This window comes from Cucumis sativus, chromosome 5 (assembly GCF_000004075.3).
Source record: "Cucumis sativus cultivar 9930 chromosome 5, Cucumber_9930_V3, whole genome shotgun sequence".
NCBI classification, from domain to species: domain Eukaryota; kingdom Viridiplantae; phylum Streptophyta; class Magnoliopsida; order Cucurbitales; family Cucurbitaceae; genus Cucumis; species Cucumis sativus.
The window spans coordinates 14,924,120-14,929,759 of record NC_026659.2 but is presented as its reverse complement, the minus strand read 5'-3'; the positions used below and the strand labels follow the sequence as shown (position 1 = coordinate 14,929,759).

At 39.5% G+C, this 5,640-nt stretch overlaps 1 long non-coding RNA gene across 1 annotated transcript; it reads right to left on the bottom strand.

The window, feature by feature from the left end:
• Nucleotides 1-3,317: 3,317 nt before the first annotated feature.
• LOC105435487 lies at nucleotides 3,318-5,640 on the bottom strand. Its single transcript, XR_969517.2, has 4 exons — nucleotides 5,230-5,640; nucleotides 5,050-5,126; nucleotides 4,900-4,965; nucleotides 3,318-4,317 (listed from the first exon to the last, which is right to left on the bottom strand). It is a non-coding gene; the product is annotated as an uncharacterized LOC105435487 (long non-coding RNA).

Below are 5,640 nucleotides of genomic sequence, written 5' to 3'. Positions count from 1 at the left end.
TTGAGAGAAATACCTCAAAAAATTTTGGTGTTACATTCTCCCCTCCTTGAGAAACTTTTATTCTTGAAAGTTCTAATCGTCGAACAACTCTAGGTAACGATTCTGCCACAAAACTTTTACTAATGAAATCCCTCTATTACGAAGTACTTTTACCTATCTAGCCAAAATCTCAATTGGTTGCTCCACATAGCTCAAATTCTCATCAATCTCCAATGGTTCATAATCCATTACATGAGATGGATCTGCCACGTACTTCCTCAACATTGAAACATGGAAAACATTATGAAATGCAGAGAGAGATGGTGGCAATGCCAAACGATATGCCACAACATCAATTCTCTCTAAAATCTCAAATGATCCAACGAAACGAGGACTCAACTTCCATTTCTTTTCAAAACGCAAAACACCCTTCATAGATGCTACTTTCAAGAACACTTTATCCTCCACATCAAACTCATGATCTTTCTGTCTCACATCAACATAACTTTTCTGTCTACTCTATGTTGTTTGCATACGTGTTTTAATCTTTTGAATAACCTCATTAGTAGATTGAACCAACTCAAGACCCATCAATCTCTGTTCACCAACCTCATTCCAACAAACAGGGGTTCTACAACATTTACCATACAAGGCCTCAAACGGTGCCATTCCAATAGTAGCCTGAAAGCTGTTATTATAAGCAAACTCCATCAAATGCAAGTGAGAGTCCCAAATACCTGGAAACTCTAATGAACAAGCTCGTAGCATATCCTCTAAAACTTGGTTCAAATGTTCAGTTTGACCATCGGTCTTTGGATGGAAAGTCGTACTGAAATCTAACCTCGTGCCCAAAGCAGTCTGAAGTCCCTTCCAAAACTTGGAAGTAAAACGTGCATCCATGTCAGAAACAGTCGATATAGGCACCCCGTGAAGTTTCACAATCTCAGTCAAATATAATTGTGCCCACTTACTAGCAGTATAAGTGGGTTTCCCTGGGACGAAATGTGCCGATTTCGTAAGTCTATCGACGACAACCCAAATCATCGTGTAGCCCTTTAGGGTTCTAGGCAGTCCTATAATAAAATCCATAGATACATTCTCTCACTTTCATTCTGGCACACTTAAAGGTTGCAACAAACCCACTAATTTCTGTCTAGGTGCTTTAACATGTTGGCACACCAAACACCTACTAACAAACTCTGCTACTTCACTCTTCATATTACGCCACAAGTACACTTGTTTCAAATCCTGATACATTTTCGTACTACCAAGATGCATAAAAAATGGGAAACTATGTGCTTCATTCAATAGATCAGTCTTAACTGCAGTGTCTACTGGCACACACAATCACCTCTCAAACAAAAGTCCACCATCAGAGGATATGGAGAATCCATCAGTTTACTTTGTTTCTACAAGGCGATGCTTCTCAATCAAATAAGGATAATCACCCTGAGCATCAATAATCTTCTGTCTCAAACTTGGTTGCACTGTTAACTGAGCCAAATATGAGGTAACTGCCCTCACAAATATTGCAATCTCAACTCTCTCAAAGTCTCGATGTATCGGTGCCTGTCTAGTAATAAGCACTGTTGAATGTGATACTTTTCTACTAAGAGCATCAGCTACCACATTCACCTTATCTAGATGATACAATATCTCACAGTCATGATCCTTTACTAACTCGAGCCACCCTCGTTGTCTCATATTTAACTCCTTCTGAGTGAAGAAGTATTTAAGACTCTTATGGTCAATAAAGATTTGTATATTTTCATCATACAAATAATGTCTCCAAATTTTAAGTATAAAAACTACTGCTGCCAACTCCAAATCATGTGTAGGGTAGTTCTCCTTATGACTTTTCAACGTCGAGAGGCATAAGCAACCACCTTATCATGTTGCATTAAAACACAACCTAGTCCTTTCTTAAAAGCATCACTGTAAATCACAAAACTACCAGATCCATCTGGCACTGTAATAACGGTGCAGTAACAAGCTTTTGCTTAAGGTTCTGAATACTCTCACATGTTGCACTTGAAACAAAATGAGTCCCCTTCCTGGTCAATTGAGTCAAGGGAGTAGCTATACGAGAGAAATAATCCTCCACAAACCTCCAGTAATAACCTGCTAAACCCAGAAAACTACGAGCCTCACTAACTGTAGAGGGTCGAGACCAACTGGTAGTAGCTTCAATCTTTGTAGGATCCACATAAACTCCCTCATTTAGATACCACATGACCAAGGAAAGTCACCTGCTTCAACCAGAATTCACACTTTGAAAACTTAGCATAAAGTTTATTGACTCGAAGAGTTTCTAAAACTTTATGTAAATGCTCTTCATGTTCAGTCTTTGTCTTGGAGTAAACCAAGATATCATCAATAAAAACTATTACAAAAGTGTCTAAGAAATCCTTAAACACTCTGTTCAACAGATCCCTAAATACAACAGGTGCATTTGTCAATTCAAAAGACATTACAATGAATTCATAATGTCCATACCTTAAAGGAAAGACAGTCTTAGGAATGTCACTGTCTCTAATCCTCAACTAATGATAACCTGAGTGTAAATCAATCTTAGAGAATACAGTGGCTCCTTGCAACTGATCAAACAAATCATCAATTATGGGTTGTGGATACCTATTCTTGACTGTCACCTTATTAAGTTCTCTGTAATCAATACAAAGACGCATCGATCCATCCTTTTTCTTCACAAAAAGTATTGGTGCTCCCCAAGGCGACACACTAGGTCGAATAAAACCTTTGTCTAGTAACTCATGTAACTGTACCTTTAGTTCTTTCAATTCAGCTGGAGCCATTCGATACAGGGCTCTAGAAATAGGAGTGGTACCTGGCTCCAACTCAATAGCAAAATCGATCTCTCTGTGAGGCGGAAGTCCTGGAAGCTCTTTTGGAAATAAATCAGAATATTCCCTTACGACGGGTTTTGAGGTGAAAGAAATCTCAGCTTCCTTGGTATCCACCACACTTACCAAAATACTCTAGGTACCCTGATTGAGTAACTTACTGGCTTTCATAGCTGAAATCACTTTAGGTAGTACCACAGTCCCTACCCCTTTAAATTCAAAACTAGTCTCGATAGGAGGACTAAACACTACCTCCTTACGAGAATAATCAATACTAGCGTGATTGGCAGCTAACAAATCTGCGCCTAAAATCACATCGAAATCACGCATATCGAATACTAATAAGGTTACTTCCAACACACGCCCAGCTATCTCAATTTGACATGCTTTAATCTTTTCCTTTGACAACATAATTTCCCTAGATGATGTAGACACTGATAAAACATAATCTAGAGATTCCACTTCTAAACATGCACGTGATACAAATATCGATGATATAAAAGAGTGAGAGGAACGAGAGTCAAATAAAGTTAAGGCAAAATACCCCAACACTGGTAGCGTACCTGTTGCAACTGTGTCAGCCCTCTTACCCACAAATCTGTTTGTGGCAAAACTTTGCCCTGCTGTAGTGCTCTCGTCCCCTGACTGCCCTGCCCAACCTCACTAGGCCTCAAAGGACAACGATCAGCTGTATGCCCATCTTGCCTACACTTGAAACAAATCATTGTCCCAAATAAACAGCGACCCAGATGGCGCTTTCCACAAGTGGTGCACAATGGTTTCTCTCTGGCAGTTTCACCTGCCCCAATGGAATTTTACTGGAAACGACGAAAATCACCAACTGACATCAAGTTCCTCTTAGGAACTTCAACAGACTTCTGATCCGCCTTCCTCTTCTAACCAGGTGATGTTCCCATATCAACAATCTTTGAATGAACCTCATCCTTTCGAATACACATGTCCACTGCCAGGTGCCATGTCCACTGTCAGACGCAGTGCTTCAGCCTGAGTAGTTGGCTTAAGTGCTCATACAAAACCTCTGATCTCATCGTTCAAACCTCTAACAAACCTCTTTGCTCTGGCCTGCTCATTATCAACAAGCTCATAAACAAAACGTGACAGCACTTCAAATATCTGATTATACTCCTCTATTATCATTTGTCCTTGCTTTATGTAGCACCACAACTTTCGGACTAAGTTGAAGTCATTACTATTTAATTAAATATAGATTTTTCTTAAAAGAAAATTAAGGAAAGACTTTAAAAGTACATAAATAATTAAAATAACTAATCATAATACTAGTTTGGGCCCATAAAAAAAAAAAGAAGAAATACTTAAAATAATTGAACCTGAGTTCTGAAATAAACCTTTGAAAATATAATAACTAAAATATAAATTCGAAAGAAAATTGAACTATTCCCTATGGCGAACCACGCTCACTTCTTATCATTTGCCAGTTTGCCCTCTCTACCTTTACCTGAAAATTAAACATTTAAAAGAGTGAGTATAAATTTATACCCAGTAAGAGACCCATAATAGTCTCACTATATGTCTATTAACCTCTCGTTAGAGTCCTGTAATAAGGTATCGCATATTAGTATGCTCCCGAACGCACACTATCCAGTGGTCCCTTAGGGACACATCTGGGTTCTCAATGAACCCGAAGGGATCACCCGAAAGGAGAGTCAGGCTGTAAGTGATCCCATCGAATCACATCTCAAACTAGCCACACAAGCATACATAGGTGGTGACCCCGAGGGACCCCCATACGGTACAGACTCTAACAGGTAAACCTAACAGAACATTATAACCTACACATTCTTATCATAACATCAACATCTTAGCTCAGTTAGACAGAACTCAAAAAATACATATTTGATCATAGCATGCCTCAATAAATTATATTGTATCTCAATCATGATATGGTTACCGAAGTAACAATTTATAAGGTCATCTCAAATAGACATATTATACCTCTCTTAGTTACACCACTAAATAATACAGAATACATAACATACATACAGCTTCCAAGAGGGGTTTAGTAGGTAAAATCTCTTACCTGCAGATTTGCAAAAGAAATAGTACTCCTCTGGTTGACAGTCAAGTCCTCCCAGTAAACTCAGTCCTAAACATGAACAAAATTAAACTTAATAATTTTCCCAACTATCACTTTACTATTTAATTAAGCAATCAACTCATCCAAACTTACCCCAAGATTTAAAGTTGATCTCAATACAACCTTGAATCGAAATTTGCTCAGCTCAATTCCTCAAACTGCACTTTAACCTTCAAACAACATAATTCAACTCATTTCGTGCTAACTCGTTTAAGACCCAAAACAATAATTATTTGGGCGTACCAAACCCAACGAGAACTAAGCAAAACTCACCAAGGGCTCAAATATGTTGCAGATGGCTCAAATTGAAAGGGCTTGGCTAGCAAGGGCTTCGACTTAGGTCTTGGGACTCACGACTCACGTACGGTTTACACAGAACTGGCTCAATGAGCGTGGCTCGCGTACAGCTCACACGACGTTTAGATTTTATGAGTTGAGGCGACCGACGACCCGCGACAGTGAAGAACATGACACAGACGAGGACTCACGCGGCGAGCTCGACTGCAACAGCGTACGGTGGATGCTTCGACTTCGGAACCAACGGAGAGGGTTGCAGTCGAGACGATGGAGATGAAACGCTTGTGAGGGTGGCCGGAGATGCACGATGAAGAGGGATGGCGGCTAGGGCTTTAATCGTGAAGGGAAGACTAAGAGTGGAGAATAAGGTGAATAGTAAATTCACGC